Raw genomic sequence first — 22006 nt, 5'->3', positions numbered from 1 at the left:
TTTTTTTGGAAAAAGTCGCTAATGCGTCTGTAAGTCACTATCCTGGCCCATCTCTGTCAATTCTCTTGAAACAAGATACCGGGCTCTGCAAGAAGCAAAGCCGCTCCAAAAATACGTGGAACTCGTAAGTGTTCCTCTCCACGGAAGTCTTTAGTAAAAGGCGAAAGGCTTGTGCGTAATGAAGAGAAACCAGAGTCATATGGAAGTCAAGAGGTCGGGGCCCGAGACACACTCTGTGCACTCTAGGCAGGGTTTCCCGCGGGTGCTCCCGGAACCCACTCTTCCAAGTTTTGGAGGGCTGTCTGTGGATAAAAAGAAGGTCGCAGACACAGAGAGAGAGAGAGAGAGAGAGAGAGAGAGAGAGAGAGAGAGAGAGAGAGAGAGAGAGAGAGAGAGAGAGAGAGACACACACAATCCTGGCCCCAATTCTTTTTTTTTTTTTTTTTTTTTTTTTTTTTTAAGTAAAATGGCGGGAAACGGGGGACCCCATTGAAGGGCGCTTCGCCTTTCTTTCAGTTTGAATGTTTCTTTCCTTCTCTTCTTCTGCTAGCTAGCTAGCTAGCTAGCCAGCCAGCCAGCTGTTTACATAGCTTTGTGAATTTACATTTTTCCTTGACAACGGGAGAAAAGTGTTGCAACCGTCCCGGAGGTACTGCAATACCGGGTCGATGCGTGGAGCGGACGGAGCAAGCCCCATTTCCGACTCCCTGTTCGAAAAATCCATTTAATATGTAGTCCCCCGATGGGGGACGTATCAGATATTAAACTGATAAGAACAGATACTACACTTGATCTTAGCCAAAAGGCCGAGAAGCGATAACCCACAAATGGAACCCTGAAACCGCCGGACCCCCGGGGGTCTCGACAGACCCAGCGGGTGGGTTGGCAAAAGCCAGCTCCTCTCTCCCTCCAACCCCCACCTCACCCACCCACCCACCCACCCACCCACTGTTTCCCTGGCAACAAACAGGCAGGTGTTTTTTTGGAAAAAGTCGCTAATGCGTCTGTAAGTCACTATCCTGGCCCATCTCTGTCAATTTCTCTTGAAACAAGATACCGGGCTCTGCAAGAAGCAAAGCCGCTCCAAAAATACGTGGAACTCGTAAGTGTTCCTCTCCACGGAAGTCTTTAGTAAAAGGCGAAAGGCTTGTGCGTAATGAAGAGAAACCATGAGTCATATGGAAGTCAAGAGGTCGGGGCCCGAGACACACTCTGTGCACTCTAGGCAGGGTTCCCGCGGGTGCTCCGGAACCCACTCTTCCAAGTTTTGGAGGGCTGTCTGTGGATAAAAAGAAGGTCGCAGACACAGAGAGAGGAAGAGAGAGAGAGAGAGAGAAGAGAGGAGAGAGAGAGAGAGAGAAGAGAGAGAGAGAGAGAGAGAGAGAGAGACACACACAATCCTGGCCCCAATTCTTTTTTTTTTTTTTTTTTTTTTTTTTTTTTTAAGTAAAATGGCGGGAAACGGGGGACCCCATTGAAGGGCGCTTCGCCTTTCTTTCAGTTTGAATGTTTCTTTCCTTCTCTTCTTCTGCTAGCTAGCTAGCTAGCTAGCCAGCCAGCCAGCTGTTTACATAGCTTTGTGAATGTGACATTTTTCCTTGACAACGGGAGAAAAGTGTTGCACCGTTCCCGGAGGTACTGCAATACCGGGTCGATGCGTGGAGCGGACGGAGCAAGCCCCATTTCCGACTCCCTGTTCGAAAAATCCATTTAATATGTAGTCCCCCGATGGGGGACGTATCAGATATTAAACTGATAAGAACAGATACTACACTTGATCTGAGCCAAAAGGCGAGAAGCGATAACCCACAAATGGAACCCTGAAACCGCCGGACCCCCGGGGGTCTCGACAGACCTCAGCGGGTGGGTTGGCAAAAGCCAGCTCCTCTCTCCCTCCAACCCCCACTCCACTCACTCACTCACCCCACCCACCCACCCACCGTTTCCCTGGCAACAAACAGGCAGGTGTTTTTTTGGAAAAAGTCGCTAATGCGTCTTTAAGTCACTATCCTGGCCCATCTCTGTCAATTTCTCTTGAAACAAGATACCGGGCTCTGCAAGAAGCAAGCCGCTCCAAAAATACGTTGAACTCGTAAGTGTTCCTCTCCACGGAAGTCTTTAGTAAAAGGCGAAAGGCTTGTGCGTAATGAAGAGAAACCAGAGTCATATGGAAGTCAAGAGGTCGGGGCCCGAGACACACTCTGTGCACTCTAGGCAGGGTTCCCGCGGTGCTCCCGGAACCCACTCTTCCAAGTTTTCGAGGGCTGTCTGTGGATAAAAAGAAGGTCACAGACACAGAGCAAGAGCACAGAGAGAGAGAGAGAGAGAGAGAGAGAGAGAGAGAGAGAGAGAGAGAGAGAGAGAGAGAGAGAGAGAGAGAGAGAGAGAGAGACACACACACACAATCCTGGCCCCAATCTTTTTTTTTTTTTTTTTTTTTTTTTTTTTTTTAAGTAAAATGGCGGGAAACGGGGTGGACCCCATTGAAGAGCGCTTCGCCTTTCTTTCAGTTTGAATGTTTCTTTCCTTCTCTTCTTCTGCTAGCCAGCTAGCTAGCTAGCTAGCCAGCTGTTTACATAGCTTTGTGAATGTTACATTTTTCCTTGACAACGGGAGAAAAGTGTTGCACCGTTCCCGGAGGTACTGCAATACCGGGTCGATGCGTGGAGCGGACGGAGCAAGCCCCATTTCCGACTCCCTGTTCGAAAAATCCATTTAATATGTAGTCCCCCGATGGGGGACGTATCAGATATTAAACTGATAAGAACAGATACTACACTTGATCTGAGCCAAAAGGCCGAGAAGCGATAACCCACAAATGGAACCCTGAAACCGCCGGACCCCCGGGGGTCTCGACAGACCCTCAGCGGGTGGGTTGGCAAAAGCCAGCTCCTCTCTCCCTCCAACCCCCACTCACTCACTCACTCAACCACCCACCCAACCACCCACCGTTTCCCTGGAAACAAAACAGGCAGGTGTTTTTTGGAAAAAGTCGCTAATGCGTCTTTAAGTCACTATCCTGGCCCATCTCTGTCAATTTCTCTTGAAACAAGATACCGGGCTCTGCAAGAAGCAAAGCCGCTCCAAAAATACGTTGAACTCGTAAGTGTTCCTCTCCACGGAAGTCTTTAGTAAAAGGCGAAAGGCTTGTGCGTAATGAAGAGAAACCAGAGTCATATGGAAGTCAAGAGGTCGGGGCCCGAGACACACTCTGTGCACTCTAGGCAGGGTTCCCGCTGGGTGCTCCCGGAACCCACTCTTCCAAGTTTTCGGAGGGCTGTCTGTGGATAAAAAGAAAGGTCACAGCCAAGAGGCACAGAGGCACAGAGAGAGAGAGAGAGAGAGAGAGAGAGAGAGAGAGAGAGAGAGAGAGAGAGAGAGAGAGAGAGAGAGAGAGAGAGAGAGAGACACACACACAATCCTGGCCCCAATTCTTTTTTTTTTTTTTTTTTTTTTTTTTTTTTTTAAGTAAAATGGCGGGAAACGGGGGACCCCATTGAAGAGCGCTTCGCCTTTCTTTCAGTTTGAATGTTTCTTTCCTTCTCTTCTTCTGCTAGCAGCTAGCTAGCTAGCTAGCCAGCTGTTTACATAGCTTTGTGAATGTGCATTTTTCCTTGACAACGGGAGAAAAGTGTTTTGCACCGTTCCCGGAGGGTACTGCAATACCGGGTCGATGCGTGGAGCGGACGGAGCAAGCCCCATTTCCGACTCCCTGTTCGAAAAATCCATTTAATATGTAGTCCCCCGATGGGGGACGTATCAGATATTAAACTGATAAGAACAGATACTACACTTGATCTGAGCCAAAAGGCCGAGAAGCGATAACCCACAAATGGAACCCTGAAACCGCCGGACCCCCGGGGGTCTCGACAGACCTCAGCGGGTGGGTTGGCAAAAGCCAGCTCCTCTCTCCCTCCAACCCCCACTCACTCACTCACTCAACCCACCCACCCAACACCCACCGTTTCCCTGGAAACAAACAGGCAGGTGTTTTTTGGAAAAAGTCGCTAATGCGTCTTTAAGTCACTATCCTGGCCCATCTCTGTCAATTTCTCTTGAAACAAGATACCGGGCTCTGCAAGAAGCAAAGCCGCTCCAAAATACGTTGAACTCGTAAGTGTTCCTCTCCACGGAAGTCTTTAGTAAAAGGCGAAAGGCTTGTGCGTAATGAAGAGAAACCAGAGTCATATGGAAGTCAAGAGGTCGGGGCCCGAGACACACTCTGTGCACTCTAGGCAGGGTTCCCGCGGGTGCTCCCGGAACCCACTCTTCCAAGTTTTCGAGGGCTGTCTGTGGATAAAAAGAAAGGTCACAGACACAGAGGCACAGAGGCACAGAGAGAGAGAGAGAGAGAGAGAGAGAGAGAGGAGAGAGAGAGAGAGAGAGAGAGAGAGAGAGAGAGAGAGAGAGAGAGACACACACACAATCCTGGCCCCAAATTCTTTTTTTTTTTTTTTTTTTTTTTTTTTTTTAAGTAAAATGGCGGGAAACGGGGACCCCATTGAAGAGCGCTTCGCCTTTCTTTCAGTTTGAATGTTTCTTTCCTTCTCTTCTTCTGCTAGCCAGCTAGCTAGCTAGCTAGCCAGCTGTTTACATAGCTTTGTGAATGTGCATTTTTCCTTGACAACGGGAGAAAAGTGTTGCACCGTTCCCGGAGGTACTGCAATACCGGGTCGATGCGTGGAGCGGACGGAGCAAGCCCCATTTCCGACTCCCTGTTCGAAAAATCCATTTAATATGTAGTCCCCCGATGGGGGACGTATCAGATATTAAACTGATAAGAACAGATACTACACTTGATCTGAGCCAAAAGGCCGAGAAGCGATAACCCACAAATGGAACCCTGAAACCGCCGGACCCCCGGGGGTCTCGACAGACCCTCAGCGGGTGGGTTGGCAAAAGCCAGCTCCTCTCTCCCTCCAACCCCCACTCACTCACTCACTCAACCACCCACCCACACCCACCGTTTCCCTGGCAACAAACAGGCAGGTGTTTTTTGGAAAAAGTCGCTAATGCGTCTTTAAGTCACTATCCTGGCCCATCTCTGTCAATTTCTCTTGAAACAAGATACCGGGCTCTGCAAGAAGCAAAGCCGCTCCAAAAATACGTGAACTCGTAAGTGTTCCTCTCCACGGAAGTCTTTAGTAAAGGCGAAAGGCTTGTGCGTAATGAAGAGAAACCAGAGTCATATGGAAGTCAAGAGGTCGGGGCCCGAGACACACTCTGTGCACTCTAGGCAGGGTTCCCGCGGGTGCTCCCGGAACCCACTCTTCCAAGTTTTCGAGGGCTGTCTGTGGATAAAAAGAAAGGTCACAGACACAGAGGCACAGAGGCACAGAGAGAGAGAGAGAGAGAGAGAGAGAGAGAGAGAGAGAGAGAGAGAGAGAGAGAGAGAGAGAGAGAGAGAGAGAGAGACACACACACAATCCTGGCCCCAATTCTTTTTTTTTTTTTTTTTTTTTTTTTTTTTTTTTAAGTAAAATGGCGGGAAACGGGGGACCCCATTGAAGAGCGCTTCGCCTTTCTTTCAGTTTGAATGTTTCTTTCCTTCTCTTCTTCTGCTAGCCAGCTAGCTAGCTAGCTAGCCAGCTGTTTACATAGCTTTGTGAATGTGCATTTTTCCTTGACAACGGGAGAAAAGTGTTGCACCGTTCCCGGAGGTACTGCAATACCGGGTCGATGCGTGGAGCGGACGGAGCAAGCCCCATTTCCGACTCCCTGTTCGAAAAATCCATTTAATATGTAGTCCCCCGATGGGGGACGTATCAGATATTAAACTGATAAGAACAGATACTACACTTGATCTGAGCCAAAAGGCCGAGAAGCGATAACCCACAAATGGAACCCTGAAACCGCCGGACCCCCGGGGGTCTCGACAGACCTCAGCGGGTGGGTTGGCAAAAGCCAGCTCCTCTCTCCCTCCAACCCCCACTCACTCACTCACTCAACCACCCACCCAACCACCCACGTTTCCCTGGAAACAAACAGGCAGGTGTTTTTTGGAAAAAGTCGCTAATGCGTCTTTAAGTCACTATCCTGGCCCATCTCTGTCAATTTCTCTTGAAACAAGATACCGGGCTCTGCAAGAAGCAAAAGCCGCTCCAAAAATACGTTGAACTCGTAAGTGTTCCTCTCCACGGAAGTCTTTAGTAAAAGGCGAAAGGCTTGTGCGTAATGAAGAGAAACCAGAGTCATATGGAAGTCAAGAGGTCGGGGCCCGAGACACACTCTGTGCACTCTAGGCAGGGTTCCCGCGGGTGCTCCCGGAACCCACTCTTCCAAGTTTTGGAGGGCTGTCTGTGGATAAAAAGAAGGTCACGACAGAGGCACAGAGGCAAGAGAGAGAGAGAGAGAGAGAGAGAGAGAGAGAGAGGAGAGAGAGAGAGAGAGAGAGAGAGAGAGAGAGAGAGAGAGAGAGAGAGACACACACACACAATCCTGGCCCCAATTCTTTTTTTTTTTTTTTTTTTTTTTTTTTTTAAGTAAAATGGCGGGAAACGGGGGACCCCATTGAAGAGCGCTTCGCCTTTCTTTCAGTTTGAATGTTTCTTTCCTTCTCTTCTTCTGCTAGCTAGCTAGCTAGCTAGCTAGCCAGCTGTTTACATAGCTTTGTGAATGTGCATTTTTCCTTGACAACGGGAGAAAAGTGTTGCACCGTTCCCGGAGGTACTGCAATACCGGGTCGATGCGTGGAGCGGACGGAGCAAGCCCCATTTCCGACTCCCTGTTCGAAAAATCCATTTAATATGTAGTCCCCCGATGGGGGACGTATCAGATATTAAACTGATAAGAACAGATACTACACTTGATCTGAGCCAAAAGGCCGAGAAGCGATAACCCACAAATGGAACCCTGAAACCGCCGGACCCCCGGGGGTCTCGACAGACCTCAGCGGGTGGGTTGGCAAAAGCCAGCTCCTCTCTCCCTCCAACCCCCACTCACTCACTCACTCAACCACCCACCCAACACCCACCGTTTCCCTGGCAACAAACAGGCAGGTGTTTTTTGGAAAAAGTCGCTAATGCGTCTGTAAGTCACTATCCTGGCCCATCTCTGTCAATTTCTCTTGAAACAAGATACCGGGCTCTGCAAGAAGCAAAGCCGCTCCAAAAATACGTTGAACTCGTAAGTGTTCCTCTCCACGGAAGTCTTTAGTAAAAGGCGAAAGGCTTGTGCGTAATGAAGAGAAACCAGAGTCATATGGAAGTCAAGAGGTCGGGGCCCGAGACACACTCTGTGCACTCTAGGCAGGGTTCCCGCGGGTGCTCCCGGAACCCACTCTTCCAAGTTTTCGAGGGCTGTCTGTGGATAAAAAGAAAGGTCACAGACACAGAGGCACAGAGGCACAGAGAGAGAGAGAGAGAGAGAGAGAGAGAGAGAGAGAGAGAGAGAGAGAGAGAGAGAGAGAGAGAGAGAGAGAGAGAGAGAGAGAGACACACACACACAATCCTGGCCCCAAATTTTTTTTTTTTTTTTTTTTTTTTTTTTTTTTTTTAAGTAAAATGGCGGGAAACGGGGGACCCCATTGAAGAGCGCTTCGCCTTTCTTTCAGTTTGAATGTTTCTTTCCTTCTCTTCTTCTGCTAGCCAGCTAGCTAGCTAGCTAGCCAGCTGTTTACATAGCTTTGTGAATGTGCATTTTTCCTTGACAACGGGAGAAAAGTGTTGCACCGTTCCCGGAGGTACTGCAATACCGGGTCGATGCGTGGAGCGGACGGAGCAAGCCCCATTTCCGACTCCCTGTTCGAAAAATCCATTTAATATGTAGTCCCCCGATGGGGGACGTATCAGATATTAAACTGATAAGAACAGATTTTTTTTTTTTAGAAAATAATTTATTTACCATCAATACCATTCATTCTTTTACAAAATCATATTTCTCATTCATACTTTACAAAATCATATTTACAAAAACACCAAACAAAAACAAACCTCAGGGGAGCATCATCCCTCCCCGTCATTCCTAACCATTACCTTTCCCTATCTTTCCGCCCCTAATCTATACCCTTATAATCTCAATCTAACACCCCTAGCCCTAAACCCCCTTTCCATCTCTCCCCGTGCCGCATGTTTCCCCCACTTCCTCTCCTCCCTCTTCATCCTACCTCTTAAATCTCCTTCCACCCTCCTAAATATCCCTTCCACCCCCCCAATCTCTCCCTGTCTTTACCAAATTCTGCCTGGCTTCCCACAGCCCCCGTTTTAAAGAGGCTCATGAGAAGCCAGAGCAGAAATCTATCCCTATCTGTACCCCTCGCTCTCCCTACACCTCCTCTCTAACCTAGCCCATGTCACCACAAAATCACCTCTTACCAAAACTATCAACACCCGTGCCCTCGCCCATACCACTCCGGCAAAGGCACAGTCCCAAAAAGCATGGCGCACAGTCTCCTCCCTGCCACAAGCAGACCTTGGGCAGGTGGGGGATCGCGCCAAGCTATGCCGGTACATGGTGGACCGTACCGGCAAACACTTGTGGAGGCTCAACCAATTCAGGTCCTTGAGCCTGTTGTCCAGGCCCCGCGCCTGCACTCCCTCCCAGACCACCGACGAAATGCCCGCTACAGGCGCAGGACTCCCTGCCTGCCTGACCTCTTCGTACAGGTGCCTGTGGTCTAAACCTACTCGGGCAACTTCAACCTCGGGGTGCGCACGCAACCACTTGGCCGCATGGCCAAAGTGCCACGGCAGCTGTTCCGCCCGAGGACCCGTGTTAGACCACACCATTACGCTTCTCGCTTGGTAGGAGAAGAAACACCCGCAGGAGGTAACCGGACGGGTGTATCACCGGATGAGCCAGTTCTGTCAACACAAAGGACACAAAAATTGTGTCCAGCTTGAGGGGGATGTTAGGTACCCCCCTACCTCCCTCCCCGATGGGACAGAGCATGCGTGCCCTGGCGACCCACTCGTACCTGCCACCCCACATGAACTGAAACACCAGCCTCACTAGAGGCCTCCTCAGACAAGCCGGCAATGGGTAGATGTATGCCAAATACAATAGAGATGGCAATACATCCACCTTTAGGACCAGGACCTTACCTATAAAAGACAAAGACCTAGCCTTCCACATTGCTAGCTTCCTCTGTACCACTGCGATCCTCATGTTCCAGTTCAGCGTCGCTGAGCCAGAGGTCTCAAAATGGACCCCGAGAATCCTCAGGGCCCCCTCACAGAGAGATAGCCCCCCGGGCACATCCGTTCTACCGCGCCATCTTCCGAAAAACTTAACGGAAGACTTTGCATGGTTCAGAACCGCCCCCGACGCTCGGGTGAAATCCCCAATGATGGCAAGGGACCTTGTCAGGCACGAGTCCTTGCATAGGAGCAAGGAAGTGTCGTCGGCGTACTGCGTCATCTTAACACGCAGCCCACCGCTTCCAGGGATCAACAAGCCCTCCACCCCTGTGTCTGCCCTAATGGCAGCCCCCAGAGGCTCCATGTACAGAACGAAGAGGAGTGCCGAGAGCGGGCACCCCTGCCTGACCCCAGACGAGAGGTCAAAAACGTCACCCAAGTGACCGTTTACGCTAACTCGACACCCCGCTCCGACATATAATGTACGGATCCATCCTATATACTTCTCCCCAAACCCTAATCTACCTAATACCCTGAATAGAAAGGATCTATTCACGCGATCAAAGGCTTTCGCCTGATCAAGCGCTGCTACCATTAAAGGCAGACCTCTATCTTCAACCCAGGCGATGGAGTCCCTGATCAACTGAAGGTTCCATCTAATTGAGCGTCCCTCTACCCCGCACGTCTGATCCTCATGGACGACGTAGGGAAGTGCTGTGCGCAACCGGTCCGCTAAGACCTTTGCAAGCAACTTGTAATCTACACACAGCATGGTCAATGGCCGCCAGTTGCCAAGGTCGATTGCGTCCCCCTTCTTGTAAAGAAGTGACAGCACACCGACTACCATTGAACCCCCCGGGACACCCGTCTCGAGGATGGCCTTCAAGACTTCGAGTACCACCGGTCCAAGTATACCCCAAAACTTGAGGTAAAACTCCGCCGGCAGCCCATCCATCCCAGGCACCTTCCCTTTTCCCATCCTCCTAAGAGCGCTCTCAACCTCTTCTAGTGAGATCTGGGCCTCCATCACGTCTCTAATGTCCTCCGGCAACCGCCGGGACAAGTGTTCTAAAAACACATTTCCCTGCTCTACATCTATTTCCCTTTCCTTAAATAAACCTCGGAAATGATCAGTTGTCACCCTGACCATCTCCTCTGGTTTACTTACTACACTACCATCTTCTTTTCTAACTCCATGCATTACCTTCCTACTCTGTCTTGCCCTAACCGACTTAAAGAACATAGCGGAACAAGTCTCATTATGTTCTAAAAAGCCACTATGTGCACGCTCCAGGAAAGCTCGAGCCTTCAGCTCCTGCAGCTCCCTGAGCTGCGCCTTCAGGGCTGTGGATTTCTCCCAGTCAATCGAACCACCGAGGTTGCCTGCCTCGTACTCAAGTTCGAGCAACCTTTGGATACGATCCACCTCCCTCCTTTCCTCCCTTTTCTTCCTCTTCCCATATCCTATAATAAAGGCCCTAATCCTTACCTTTACTATATCCCACCACTCTAACACCCCCTCACACATGGGCCGGAGGCCTTCAAGCCTCCGAAACACCCCTGTGACAGCATTAACAAACACCTGCTCATCCAGTAAATCCCGATCTAGTTTCCAGTACCCCCTACCGAAGAGGCAGACTGGCGACCCCACCTGCAGGAGCACCCCGTCATGGTCCGAAAAGAAGACAGGCAACAGCCGCCCAGACAACCGGCCCAAAGACCTAGATACAAAAATATAGTCGAGCCTCCGCGCAACCCCCCTGGAGTTGCGCCATGTGGGACCGACCATTGCCGGAGTAGTGTGCAGGCCACCATCAACCAGGCCATGGCAAGCCATTAGCCCGGTGATGGCGCCTGCACTACTGTCTCCCCCTATCCCCAAATCTATATTAAAATCACCTCCTATCACTAAGTGCCTATTTGTGACACACAGGGGCGCCAGACAGTCCACCATCTCCCTCCTGTCTGCCGCCACCTGTGACCCATACACCCCAAATAACCTATATCTAATATCCCTATATGTGATGTCTACACCCAAAACTCTCCCCTGTACTACGCCAAAAGTGCTCTCTACCATAATCTCCCTATTCCCAAACAATATCCCTACCCCCGTTGAGTGCACCCCTCCTATGCCCCACAACGAATAACCCTTATCCCACTCTCTCCTAAACCTTTTGACATCCCCTCCATCCCTCAGGTGAACCTCCTGCAAAAAACAAACGTCAAAACCCACCCCTTCTAAAAAACTAAACACCGCCCTCCTCTTAACAAAATCTCTTAAACCCCTTACATTTAAACTAAACAAAATTATCATAAGATTATATTATAAACTAAACACAAAATAACCTAACTTTTCCAAAACTAAAACCCCAAACAATCCCAAACAACAGGAGGCTCACCTGATGCTCCCCTGGTCCATAACATCCGGCAGGGACGTCTTCCCCTCATCTGACGTCCCCCGTCCTCCTCCATTACTCCAACCCAGGATGCAGGTATGGTGTTCGGCCTCGGACTGCCCTGCATCCTGGGTTCCCCACCAACACCCTCCATTTCTTCCTCCCTGAAAGCTGCCGGGCTGAGACTAGGGGACCCCACCCCCTCAAAGAGGAGTTGAGAACCCCCAGTCAAATCGTCCCGAACAACCTCCAGGGATTCACCTTCCACCAAAAGCTGTGGGGCTGAGGAAAAAAGAGAGGACAAATTCACGTTTCCCTCACCCATCCCTCGTTTGGCTACCCCCCCCTCCGTCCGTAACCCCCTCCCTCTCCCTCCTCTTTCCTTTCTTTTTTGGTGTAGGAGGTAGCGGGGAAACACCACCCCTCTTCCCCGCTAGCCCCTCCACCATTTCTCTCATCTCCTCTACACAGGAAACTGACATGCTGTCCCCCCACTCTCTCACACCCCCTCCCCCCTCCTCCACCTCCACAGGTCCTTCCACCGGCACCCCCTCCACCACCACTCCCTCCTCTATTATTCTCTCTCGCTCTTCCTTTCTTCCATTCTTCTCCTTTCCTTCTTCCGCTCCAGTTCCTTCTCTTCCCACTTCTCCTGTAGTCACTCCTTTCTCCTCTTCTTTTCGTTCGTCCTTATCCTCTGGGCTCACGCCCTTGGCCTGGGATTTACTTCCTTCCCCTCCTCTTCTACCCCCATCCCCTGCTCCTGCTCCCCCTCCGGCTGCAGACGCGTATGACCGCTGACGAGCCGGGCAATCGCGCCACAGGTGCTGAGTGGAACCACACCCGTGGCAAGCCTTCGGCTCGTCACAGTCCCTGGCCTCGTGCTCCCCAGACCCACAAAATCGGCACTTTCTAGTGCTGCACGAGGCCAGGATATGTCCATAGGCCATACAGCGCCTGCAGAATGGGGGCTGACGTGCATAGTATAAAGTCCCCCTGTCAGCCCCCAGGGAGAACATAGCTGGGGGATGGAGGTACCCTCCCACCCCCTTAGGGTCTTCCCTGAGGAGGGCCTGAAACCCTCTCCTCCCCGTCCAAAATCCCAAAGAGTCTGTGAGGTGCCTTCCTGAGGAGACATTATCCATATATCTCCCCAGAAAGGCCCTCACCTCTTCATCTTTTACATAGGGGTTGTAAATGTTCACCGTCACCATTCTAAAGTTGTTTTTTGCCAAACTCTTGACCTCGTAGTGACCCATCGGCCCCGTGACTCCAACTTCTTTTACCTTCTTTAGCACCTCATCATGTTTACTCTCCGTGTAAAACGCAACATCGAAGACTCCCTCCAACGAGTTCCCTTGTAGGCAAAAAACTTCATTCACCTTTAGCTTCAGTATCCCAATCAAAATGGTCCTACCGAAAGTCTCACGTCCAAAAGGCTCTTTTGTCTTCTCTCTCCACGAAAACCTAATCGTGTTTGCAAGTCCAGTCCCTGGGACCGACCTATACGATGTGTTTTGCGCCATCTCCACCAGGAGGATGACGCACACGTTTCCCACACTTTTCCAAAAACAGAAAAAAAGGGTGAGATCCAAAATCCAAAAAAGTTGTACCGCCCTCCGGCCTTCGACCCTCAACTAGGCGAGCTCTGGGGCACCGCAGTACCAAGCTTGGTCCTAGCCGAAAGGCCGAGAAGCGATAACCCACAAATGGAACCCTGAAACCGCCGGACCCCCGGGGGTCTCGACAGACCTCAGCGGGTGGGTTGGCAAAAGCCAGCTCCTCTCTCCCTCCAACCCCCACTCACTCACTCACTCAACCACCCACCCAACCACCCACCGTTTCCCTGGAAACAAACAGGCAGGTGTTTTTTGGAAAAAGTCGCTAATGCGTCTTTAAGTCACTATCCTGGCCCATCTCTGTCAATTTCTCTTGAAACAAGATACCGGGCTCTGCAAGAAGCAAAGCCGCTCCAAAAATACGTTGAACTCGTAAGTGTTCCTCTCCACGGAAGTCTTTAGTAAAAGGCGAAAGGCTTGTGCGTAATGAAGAGAAACCAGAGTCATATGGAAGTCAAGAGGTCGGGGCCCGAGACACACTCTGTGCACTCTAGGCAGGGTTCCCGCGGGTGCTCCCGGAACCCACTCTTCCAAGTTTTCGAGGGCTGTCTGTGGATAAAAAGAAAGGTCACAGACACAGAGGCACAGAGGCACAGAGAGAGAGAGAGAGAGAGAGAGAGAGAGAGAGAGAGAGAGAGAGATGAGAGAGAGAGAGAGAGAGAGAGAGAGAGAGAGAGAGAGAGAGAGAGAGAGAGAGAGAGAGAGAGACACACACACACAATCCTGGCCCCAAATTTTTTTTTTTTTTTTTTTTTTTTTTTTTTTTTAAGTAAAATGGCGGGAAACGGGGGACCCCATTGAAGAGCGCTTCGCCTTTCTTTCAGTTTGAATGTTTCTTTCCTTCTCTTCTTCTGCTAGCCAGCTAGCTAGCTAGCTAGCCAGCTGTTTACATAGCTTTGTGAATGTGCATTTTTCCTTGACAACGGGAGAAAAGTGTTGCACCGTTCCCGGAGGTACTGCAATACCGGGTCGATGCGTGGAGCGGACGGAGCAAGCCCCATTTCCGACTCCCTGTTCGAAAAATCCATTTAATATGTAGTCCCCCGATGGGGGACGTATCAGATATTAAACTGATAAGAACAGATTTTTTTTTTTTTAGAAAAATAATTTATTTACCATCAATACCATTCATTCTTTTACAAAATCATATTTCTCATTCATACTTTACAAAATCATATTTACAAAAACACCAAACAAAAACAAACCTCAGGGGAGCATCATCCCTCCCCGTCATTCCTAACCATTACCTTTCCCTATCTTTCCGCCCCTAATCTATCCCCTTATAATCTCAATCTAACACCCCTAGCCCTAAACCCCCTTTCCATCTCTCCCGTGCCGCATGTTTCCCCCACTTCCTCTCCTCCCTCTTCATCCTACCTCTTAAATCTCCTTCCACCCTCCTAAATATCCCTTCCACCCCCCAATCTCTCCCTGTCTTTACCAAATTCTGCCTGGCTTCCCACAGCCCCCGTTTAAAGAGGCTCATGAGAAGCCAGAGCAGAAATCTATCCCTATCTGTACCCCTCGCTCTCCCTACACCTCTCTCTAACCTAGCCCATGTCACCACAAAATCACCTCTTACCAAAACTATCAACACCCGTGCCCTCGCCCATACCACTCCGGCAAAGGCACAGTCCCAAAAAGCATGGCGCACAGTCTCCTCCCTGCCACAAGCAGACCTTGGGCAGGTGGGGGATCGCGCCAAGCTATGCCGGTACATGGTGGACCGTACCGGCAAACACTTGTGGAGGCTCAACCAATTCAGGTCCTTGAGCCTGTTGTCCAGGCCCCGCGCCTGCACTCCCTCCCAGACCACCGACGAAATGCCCGCTACAGGCGCAGGACTCCCTGCCTGCCTGACCTCTTCGTACAGGTGCCTGTGGTCTAAACCTACTCGGGCAACTTCAACCTCGGGGTGCGCACGCAACCACTTGGCCGCATGGCCAAAGTGCCACGGCAGCTGTTCCGCCCGAGGACCCGTGTTAGACCACACCATTACGCTTCTCGCTTGGTAGGAGAAGAACACCCGCAGGAGGTAACCGGACGGGTGTATCACCGGATGAGCCAGTTCTGTCAACACAAAGGACACAAAAATTGTGTCCAGCTTGAGGGGGATGTTAGGTACCCCCCTACCTCCCTCCCCGATGGGACAGAGCATGCGTGCCCTGGCGACCCACTCGTACCTGCCACCCCACATGAACTGAAACACCAGCCTCACTAGAGGCCTCCTCAGACAAGCCGGCAATGGGTAGATGTATGCCAAATACAATAGAGATGGCAATACATCCACCTTTAGGACCAGGACCTTACCTATAAAAGACAAAGACCTAGCCTTCCACATTGCTAGCTTCCTCTGTACCACTGCGATCCTCATGTTCCAGTTCAGCGTCGCTGAGCCAGAGGTCTCAAAATGGACCCCGAGAATCCTCAGGGCCCCCTCACAGAGAGATAGCCCCCCGGGCACATCCGTTCTACCGCGCCATCTTCCGAAAAACTTAACGGAAGACTTTGCATGGTTCAGAACCGCCCCCGACGCTCGGGTGAAATCCCCAATGATGGCAAGGGACCTTGTCAGGCACGAGTCCTTGCATAGGAGCAAGGAAGTGTCGTCGGCGTACTGCGTCATCTTAACACGCAGCCCACCGCTTCCAGGGATCAACAAGCCCTCCACCCCTGTGTCTGCCCTAATGGCAGCCCCCAGAGGCTCCATGTACAGAACGAAGAGGAGTGCCGAGAGCGGGCACCCCTGCCTGACCCCAGACGAGAGGTCAAAAACGTCACCCAAGTGACCGTTTACGCTAACTCGACACCCCGCTCCGACATATAATGTACGGATCCATCCTATATACTTCTCCCCAAACCCTAATCTACCTAATACCCTGAATAGAAAGGATCTATTCACGCGATCAAAGGCTTTCGCCTGATCAAGCGCTGCTACCATTAAAGGCAGACCTCTATCTTCAACCCAGGCGATGGAGTCCCTGATCAACTGAAGGTTCCATCTAATTGAGCGTCCCTCTACCCCGCACGTCTGATCCTCATGGACGACGTAGGGAAGTGCTGTGCGCAACCGGTCCGCTAAGACCTTTGCAAGCAACTTGTAATCTACACACAGCATGGTCAATGGCCGCCAGTTGCCAAGGTCGATTGCGTCCCCCTTCTTGTAAAGAAGTGACAGCACACCGACTACCATTGAACCCCCCGGGACACCCGTCTCGAGGATGGCCTTCAAGACTTCGAGTACCACCGGTCCAAGTATACCCCAAAACTTGAGGTAAAACTCCGCCGGCAGCCCATCCATCCCAGGCACCTTCCCTTTTCCCATCCTCCTAAGAGCGCTCTCAACCTCTTCTAGTGAGATCTGGGCCTCCATCACGTCTCTAATGTCCTCCGGCAACCGCCGGGACAAGTGTTCTAAAAACACATTTCCCTGCTCTACATCTATTTCCCTTTCCTTAAATAAACCTCGGAAATGATCAGTTGTCACCCTGACCATCTCCTCTGGTTTACTTACTACACTACCATCTTCTTTTCTAACTCCATGCATTACCTTCCTACTCTGTCTTGCCCTAACCGACTTAAAGAACATAGCGGAACAAGTCTCATTATGTTCTAAAAAGCCACTATGTGCACGCTCCAGGAAAGCTCGAGCCTTCAGCTCCTGCAGCTCCCTGAGCTGCGCCTTCAGGGCTGTGGATTTCTCCCAGTCAATCGAACCACCGAGGTTGCCTGCCTCGTACTCAAGTTCGAGCAACCTTTGGATACGATCCACCTCCCTCCTTTCCTCCCTTTTCTTCCTCTTCCCATATCCTATAATAAAGGCCCTAATCCTTACCTTTACTATATCCCACCACTCTAACACCCCCTCACACATGGGCCGGAGGCCTTCAAGCCTCCGAAACACCCCTGTGACAGCATTAACAAACACCTGCTCATCCAGTAAATCCCGATCTAGTTTCCAGTACCCCCTACCGAAGAGGCAGACTGGCGACCCCACCTGCAGGAGCACCCCGTCATGGTCCGAAAAGAAGACAGGCAACAGCCGCCCAGACAACCGGCCCAAAGACCTAGATACAAAAATATAGTCGAGCCTCCGCGCAACCCCCCTGGAGTTGCGCCATGTGGGACCGACCATTGCCGGAGTAGTGTGCAGGCCACCATCAACCAGGCCATGGCAAGCCATTAGCCCGGTGATGGCGCCTGCACTACTGTCTCCCCCTATCCCCAAATCTATATTAAAATCACCTCCTATCACTAAGTGCCTATTTGTGACACACAGGGGCGCCAGACAGTCCACCATCTCCCTCCTGTCTGCCGCCACCTGTGACCCATACACCCCAAATAACCTATATCTAATATCCCTATATGTGATGTCTACACCCAAAACTCTCCCCTGTACTACGCCAAAAGTGCTCTCTACCATAATCTCCCTATTCCCAAACAATATCCCTACCCCCGTTGAGTGCACCCCTCCTATGCCCCACAACGAATAACCCTTATCCCACTCTCTCCTAAACCTTTTGACATCCCCTCCATCCCTCAGGTGAACCTCCTGCAAAAAACAAACGTCAAAACCCACCCCTTCTAAAAAACTAAACACCGCCCTCCTCTTAACAAAATCTCTTAAACCCCTTACATTTAAACTAAACAAAATTATCATAAGATTATATTATAAACTAAACACAAAATAACCTAACTTTTCCAAAACTAAAACCCCAAACAATCCCAAACAACAGGAGGCTCACCTGATGCTCCCCTGGTCCATAACATCCGGCAGGGACGTCTTCCCCTCATCTGACGTCCCCCCGTCCTCCTCCATTACTCCAACCCAGGATGCAGGTATGGTGTTCGGCCTCGGACTGCCCTGCATCCTGGGTTCCCCACCAACACCCTCCATTTCTTCCTCCCTGAAAGCTGCCGGGCTGAGACTAGGGGACCCCACCCCCTCAAAGAGGAGTTGAGAACCCCCAGTCAAATCGTCCCGAACAACCTCCAGGGATTCACCTTCCACCAAAAGCTGTGGGGCTGAGGAAAAAAGAGAGGACAAATTCACGTTTCCCTCACCCATCCCTCGTTTGGCTACCCCCCCCTCCGTCCGTAACCCCCTCCCTCTCCCTCCTCTTTCCTTTCTTTTTTGGTGTAGGAGGTAGCGGGGAAACACCACCCCTCTTCCCCGCTAGCCCCTCCACCATTTCTCTCATCTCCTCTACACAGGAAACTGACATGCTGTCCCCCCACTCTCTCACACCCCCTCCCCCCTCCTCCACCTCCACAGGTCCTTCCACCGGCACCCCCTCCACCACCACTCCCTCCTCTATTATTCTCTCTCGCTCTTCCTTTCTTCCATTCTTCTCCTTTCCTTCTTCCGCTCCAGTTCCTTCTCTTCCCACTTCTCCTGTAGTCACTCCTTTCTCCTCTTCTTTTCGTTCGTCCTTATCCTCTGGGCTCACGCCCTTGGCCTGGGATTTACTTCCTTCCCCTCCTCTTCTACCCCCATCCCCTGCTCCTGCTCCCCCTCCGGCTGCAGACGCGTATGACCGCTGACGAGCCGGGCAATCGCGCCACAGGTGCTGAGTGGAACCACACCCGTGGCAAGCCTTCGGCTCGTCACAGTCCCTGGCCTCGTGCTCCCCAGACCCACAAAATCGGCACTTTCTAGTGCTGCACGAGGCCAGGATATGTCCATAGGCCATACAGCGCCTGCAGAATGGGGGCTGACGTGCATAGTATAAAGTCCCCCTGTCAGCCCCCAGGGAGAACATAGCTGGGGGATGGAGGTACCCTCCCACCCCCTTAGGGTCTTCCCTGAGGAGGGCCTGAAACCCTCTCCTCCCCGTCCAAAATCCCAAAGAGTCTGTGAGGTGCCTTCCTGAGGAGACATTATCCATATATCTCCCCAGAAAGGCCCTCACCTCTTCATCTTTTACATAGGGGTTGTAAATGTTCACCGTCACCATTCTAAAGTTGTTTTTTGCCAAACTCTTGACCTCGTAGTGACCCATCGGCCCCGTGACTCCAACTTCTTTTACCTTCTTTAGCACCTCATCATGTTTACTCTCCGTGTAAAACGCAACATCGAAGACTCCCTCCAACGAGTTCCCTTGTAGGCAAAAAACTTCATTCACCTTTAGCTTCAGTATCCCAATCAAAATGGTCCTACCGAAAGTCTCACGTCCAAAAGGCTCTTTTGTCTTCTCTCTCCACGAAAACCTAATCGTGTTTGCAAGTCCAGTCCCTGGGACCGACCTATACGATGTGTTTTGCGCCATCTCCACCAGGAGGATGACGCACACGTTTCCCACACTTTTCCAAAAACAGAAAAAAAGGGTGAGATCCAAAATCCAAAAAAGTTGTACCGCCCTCCGGCCTTCGACCCTCAACTAGGCGAGCTCTGGGGCACCGCAGTACCAAGCTTGGTCCTAGCCGAAAGGCCGAGAAGCGATAACCCACAAATGGAACCCTGAAACCGCCGGACCCCCGGGGGTCTCGACAGACCTCAGCGGGTGGGTTGGCAAAAGCCAGCTCCTCTCTCCCTCCAACCCCCACTCACTCACTCACTCAACCACCCACCCAACCACCCACCGTTTCCCTGGAAACAAACAGGCAGGTGTTTTTTGGAAAAAGTCGCTAATGCGTCTTTAAGTCACTATCCTGGCCCATCTCTGTCAATTTCTCTTGAAACAAGATACCGGGCTCTGCAAGAAGCAAAGCCGCTCCAAAAATACGTTGAACTCGTAAGTGTTCCTCTCCACGGAAGTCTTTAGTAAAAGGCGAAAGGCTTGTGCGTAATGAAGAGAAACCAGAGTCATATGGAAGTCAAGAGGTCGGGGCCCGAGACACACTCTGTGCACTCTAGGCAGGGTTCCCGCGGGTGCTCCCGGAACCCACTCTTCCAAGTTTTCGAGGGCTGTCTGTGGATAAAAAGAAAGGTCACAGACACAGAGGCACAGAGGCACAGAGAGAGAGAGAGAGAGAGAGAGAGAGAGAGAGAGAGAGAGAGAGAGAGAGAGAGAGAGAGAGAGAGAGAGAGAGAGAGAGAGAGAGAGAGAGAGAGAGAGAGAGAGAGACACACACACACAATCCTGGCCCCAAATTTTTTTTTTTTTTTTTTTTTTTTTTTTTTTTTTAAGTAAAATGGCGGGAAACGGGGGACCCCATTGAAGAGCGCTTCGCCTTTCTTTCAGTTTGAATGTTTCTTTCCTTCTCTTCTTCTGCTAGCCAGCTAGCTAGCTAGCTAGCCAGCTGTTTACATAGCTTTGTGAATGTGCATTTTTCCTTGACAACGGGAGAAAAGTGTTGCACCGTTCCCGGAGGTACTGCAATACCGGGTCGATGCGTGGAGCGGACGGAGCAAGCCCCATTTCCGACTCCCTGTTCGAAAAATCCATTTAATATGTAGTCCCCCGATGGGGGACGTATCAGATATTAAACTGATAAGAACAGATACTACACTTGATCTGAGCCAAAAGGCCGAGAAGCGATAACCCACAAATGGAACCCTGAAACCGCCGGACCCCCGGGGGTCTCGACAGACCTCAGCGGGTGGGTTGGCAAAAGCCAGCTCCTCTCTCCCTCCAACCCCCACTCACTCACTCACTCAACCACCCACCCAACCACCCACCGTTTCCCTGGAAACAAACAGGCAGGTGTTTTTTGGAAAAAGTCGCTAATGCGTCTTTAAGTCACTATCCTGGCCCATCTCTGTCAATTTCTCTTGAAACAAGATACCGGGCTCTGCAAGAAGCAAAGCCGCTCCAAAAATACGTTGAACTCGTAAGTGTTCCTCTCCACGGAAGTCTTTAGTAAAAGGCGAAAGGCTTGTGCGTAATGAAGAGAAACCAGAGTCATATGGAAGTCAAGAGGTCGGGGCCCGAGACACACTCTGTGCACTCTAGGCAGGGTTCCCGCGGGTGCTCCCGGAACCCACTCTTCCAAGTTTTCGAGGGCTGTCTGTGGATAAAAAGAAAGGTCACAGACACAGAGGCACAGAGGCACAGAGAGAGAGAGAGAGAGAGAGAGAGAGAGAGAGAGAGAGAGAGAGAGAGAGAGAGAGAGAGAGAGAGAGAGAGAGAGAGAGAGAGAGAGAGAGACACACACACACACAATCCTGGCCCCAAATTTTTTTTTTTTTTTTTTTTTTTTTTTTTTTTTAAGTAAAATGGCGGGAAACGGGGGACCCCATTGAAGAGCGCTTCGCCTTTCTTTCAGTTTGAATGTTTCTTTCCTTCTCTTCTTCTGCTAGCCAGCTAGCTAGCTAGCTAGCCAGCTGTTTACATAGCTTTGTGAATGTGCATTTTTCCTTGACAACGGGAGAAAAGTGTTGCACCGTTCCCGGAGGTACTGCAATACCGGGTCGATGCGTGGAGCGGACGGAGCAAGCCCCATTTCCGACTCCCTGTTCGAAAAATCCATTTAATATGTAGTCCCCCGATGGGGGACGTATCAGATATTAAACTGATAAGAACAGATACTACACTTGATCTGAGCCAAAAGGCCGAGAAGCGATAACCCACAAATGGAACCCTGAAACCGCCGGACCCCCGGGGGTCTCGACAGACCTCAGCGGGTGGGTTGGCAAAAGCCAGCTCCTCTCTCCCTCCAACCCCCACTCACTCACTCACTCAACCACCCACCCAACCACCCACCGTTTCCCTGGAAACAAACAGGCAGGTGTTTTTTGGAAAAAGTCGCTAATGCGTCTTTAAGTCACTATCCTGGCCCATCTCTGTCAATTTCTCTTGAAACAAGATACCGGGCTCTGCAAGAAGCAAAGCCGCTCCAAAAATACGTTGAACTCGTAAGTGTTCCTCTCCACGGAAGTCTTTAGTAAAAGGCGAAAGGCTTGTGCGTAATGAAGAGAAACCAGAGTCATATGGAAGTCAAGAGGTCGGGGCCCGAGACACACTCTGTGCAC

The 22006-nt window shown here is 50.9% G+C and overlaps 20 non-coding genes and 3 pseudogenes across 20 annotated transcripts; all 23 read right to left on the bottom strand.

The window, feature by feature from the left end:
* Positions 1-81: 81 nt before the first annotated feature.
* Positions 82-198, bottom strand: LOC118961363. The gene has a single exon (XR_005049017.1). It is a non-coding gene; the product is annotated as a U5 spliceosomal RNA (small nuclear RNA).
* Positions 199-627: 429 nt separating this feature from the next.
* On the bottom strand, positions 628-818 carry LOC118961398. Its single transcript, XR_005049051.1, has one exon. It is a non-coding gene; the product is annotated as a U2 spliceosomal RNA (small nuclear RNA).
* Positions 819-1059: 241 nt separating this feature from the next.
* On the bottom strand, positions 1060-1176 carry LOC118961368. Its single transcript, XR_005049021.1, has one exon. It is a non-coding gene; the product is annotated as a U5 spliceosomal RNA (small nuclear RNA).
* A 437-nt stretch (positions 1177-1613) lies between these two features.
* Positions 1614-1803, bottom strand: LOC118961400. The gene has a single exon (XR_005049053.1). It is a non-coding gene; the product is annotated as a U2 spliceosomal RNA (small nuclear RNA).
* Positions 1804-2049: 246 nt separating this feature from the next.
* LOC118961365 lies at positions 2050-2166 on the bottom strand. Its single transcript, XR_005049019.1, has one exon. It is a non-coding gene; the product is annotated as a U5 spliceosomal RNA (small nuclear RNA).
* Positions 2167-2618: 452 nt separating this feature from the next.
* On the bottom strand, positions 2619-2809 carry LOC118961396. The gene has a single exon (XR_005049049.1). It is a non-coding gene; the product is annotated as a U2 spliceosomal RNA (small nuclear RNA).
* Positions 2810-3059: 250 nt separating this feature from the next.
* LOC118961362 lies at positions 3060-3176 on the bottom strand. The gene has a single exon (XR_005049016.1). It is a non-coding gene; the product is annotated as a U5 spliceosomal RNA (small nuclear RNA).
* Positions 3177-3631: 455 nt separating this feature from the next.
* LOC118961397 lies at positions 3632-3823 on the bottom strand. The gene has a single exon (XR_005049050.1). It is a non-coding gene; the product is annotated as a U2 spliceosomal RNA (small nuclear RNA).
* A 248-nt stretch (positions 3824-4071) lies between these two features.
* LOC118961367 lies at positions 4072-4187 on the bottom strand. The gene has a single exon (XR_005049020.1). It is a non-coding gene; the product is annotated as a U5 spliceosomal RNA (small nuclear RNA).
* Positions 4188-4635: 448 nt separating this feature from the next.
* On the bottom strand, positions 4636-4826 carry LOC118961395. The gene has a single exon (XR_005049048.1). It is a non-coding gene; the product is annotated as a U2 spliceosomal RNA (small nuclear RNA).
* A 247-nt stretch (positions 4827-5073) lies between these two features.
* Positions 5074-5188, bottom strand: LOC118961369. Its single transcript, XR_005049022.1, has one exon. It is a non-coding gene; the product is annotated as a U5 spliceosomal RNA (small nuclear RNA).
* A 450-nt stretch (positions 5189-5638) lies between these two features.
* LOC118961394 lies at positions 5639-5829 on the bottom strand. The gene has a single exon (XR_005049047.1). It is a non-coding gene; the product is annotated as a U2 spliceosomal RNA (small nuclear RNA).
* Positions 5830-6084: 255 nt separating this feature from the next.
* Positions 6085-6194, bottom strand: LOC118961366 (annotated as a pseudogene).
* A 450-nt stretch (positions 6195-6644) lies between these two features.
* LOC118961393 lies at positions 6645-6835 on the bottom strand. The gene has a single exon (XR_005049046.1). It is a non-coding gene; the product is annotated as a U2 spliceosomal RNA (small nuclear RNA).
* A 247-nt stretch (positions 6836-7082) lies between these two features.
* On the bottom strand, positions 7083-7199 carry LOC118961361. Its single transcript, XR_005049015.1, has one exon. It is a non-coding gene; the product is annotated as a U5 spliceosomal RNA (small nuclear RNA).
* Positions 7200-7659: 460 nt separating this feature from the next.
* LOC118961404 lies at positions 7660-7838 on the bottom strand (annotated as a pseudogene).
* A 5583-nt stretch (positions 7839-13421) lies between these two features.
* LOC118961360 lies at positions 13422-13538 on the bottom strand. Its single transcript, XR_005049014.1, has one exon. It is a non-coding gene; the product is annotated as a U5 spliceosomal RNA (small nuclear RNA).
* Positions 13539-14023: 485 nt separating this feature from the next.
* LOC118961402 lies at positions 14024-14200 on the bottom strand (annotated as a pseudogene).
* A 5583-nt stretch (positions 14201-19783) lies between these two features.
* Positions 19784-19900, bottom strand: LOC118961359. The gene has a single exon (XR_005049013.1). It is a non-coding gene; the product is annotated as a U5 spliceosomal RNA (small nuclear RNA).
* Positions 19901-20383: 483 nt separating this feature from the next.
* Positions 20384-20574, bottom strand: LOC118961392. Its single transcript, XR_005049045.1, has one exon. It is a non-coding gene; the product is annotated as a U2 spliceosomal RNA (small nuclear RNA).
* A 248-nt stretch (positions 20575-20822) lies between these two features.
* On the bottom strand, positions 20823-20939 carry LOC118961358. Its single transcript, XR_005049012.1, has one exon. It is a non-coding gene; the product is annotated as a U5 spliceosomal RNA (small nuclear RNA).
* Positions 20940-21407: 468 nt separating this feature from the next.
* On the bottom strand, positions 21408-21598 carry LOC118961391. The gene has a single exon (XR_005049044.1). It is a non-coding gene; the product is annotated as a U2 spliceosomal RNA (small nuclear RNA).
* A 248-nt stretch (positions 21599-21846) lies between these two features.
* LOC118961357 lies at positions 21847-21963 on the bottom strand. The gene has a single exon (XR_005049011.1). It is a non-coding gene; the product is annotated as a U5 spliceosomal RNA (small nuclear RNA).
* Between the last annotated feature and the right edge of the window lie 43 nt (positions 21964-22006).

This window comes from Oncorhynchus mykiss, unplaced genomic scaffold (assembly GCF_013265735.2).
Source record: "Oncorhynchus mykiss isolate Arlee unplaced genomic scaffold, USDA_OmykA_1.1 un_scaffold_681, whole genome shotgun sequence".
NCBI classification, from domain to species: domain Eukaryota; kingdom Metazoa; phylum Chordata; class Actinopteri; order Salmoniformes; family Salmonidae; genus Oncorhynchus; species Oncorhynchus mykiss.
The sequence above is the reverse complement of the archived record's forward strand: the minus strand, read 5'-3'. Positions and strand labels throughout refer to the sequence as shown.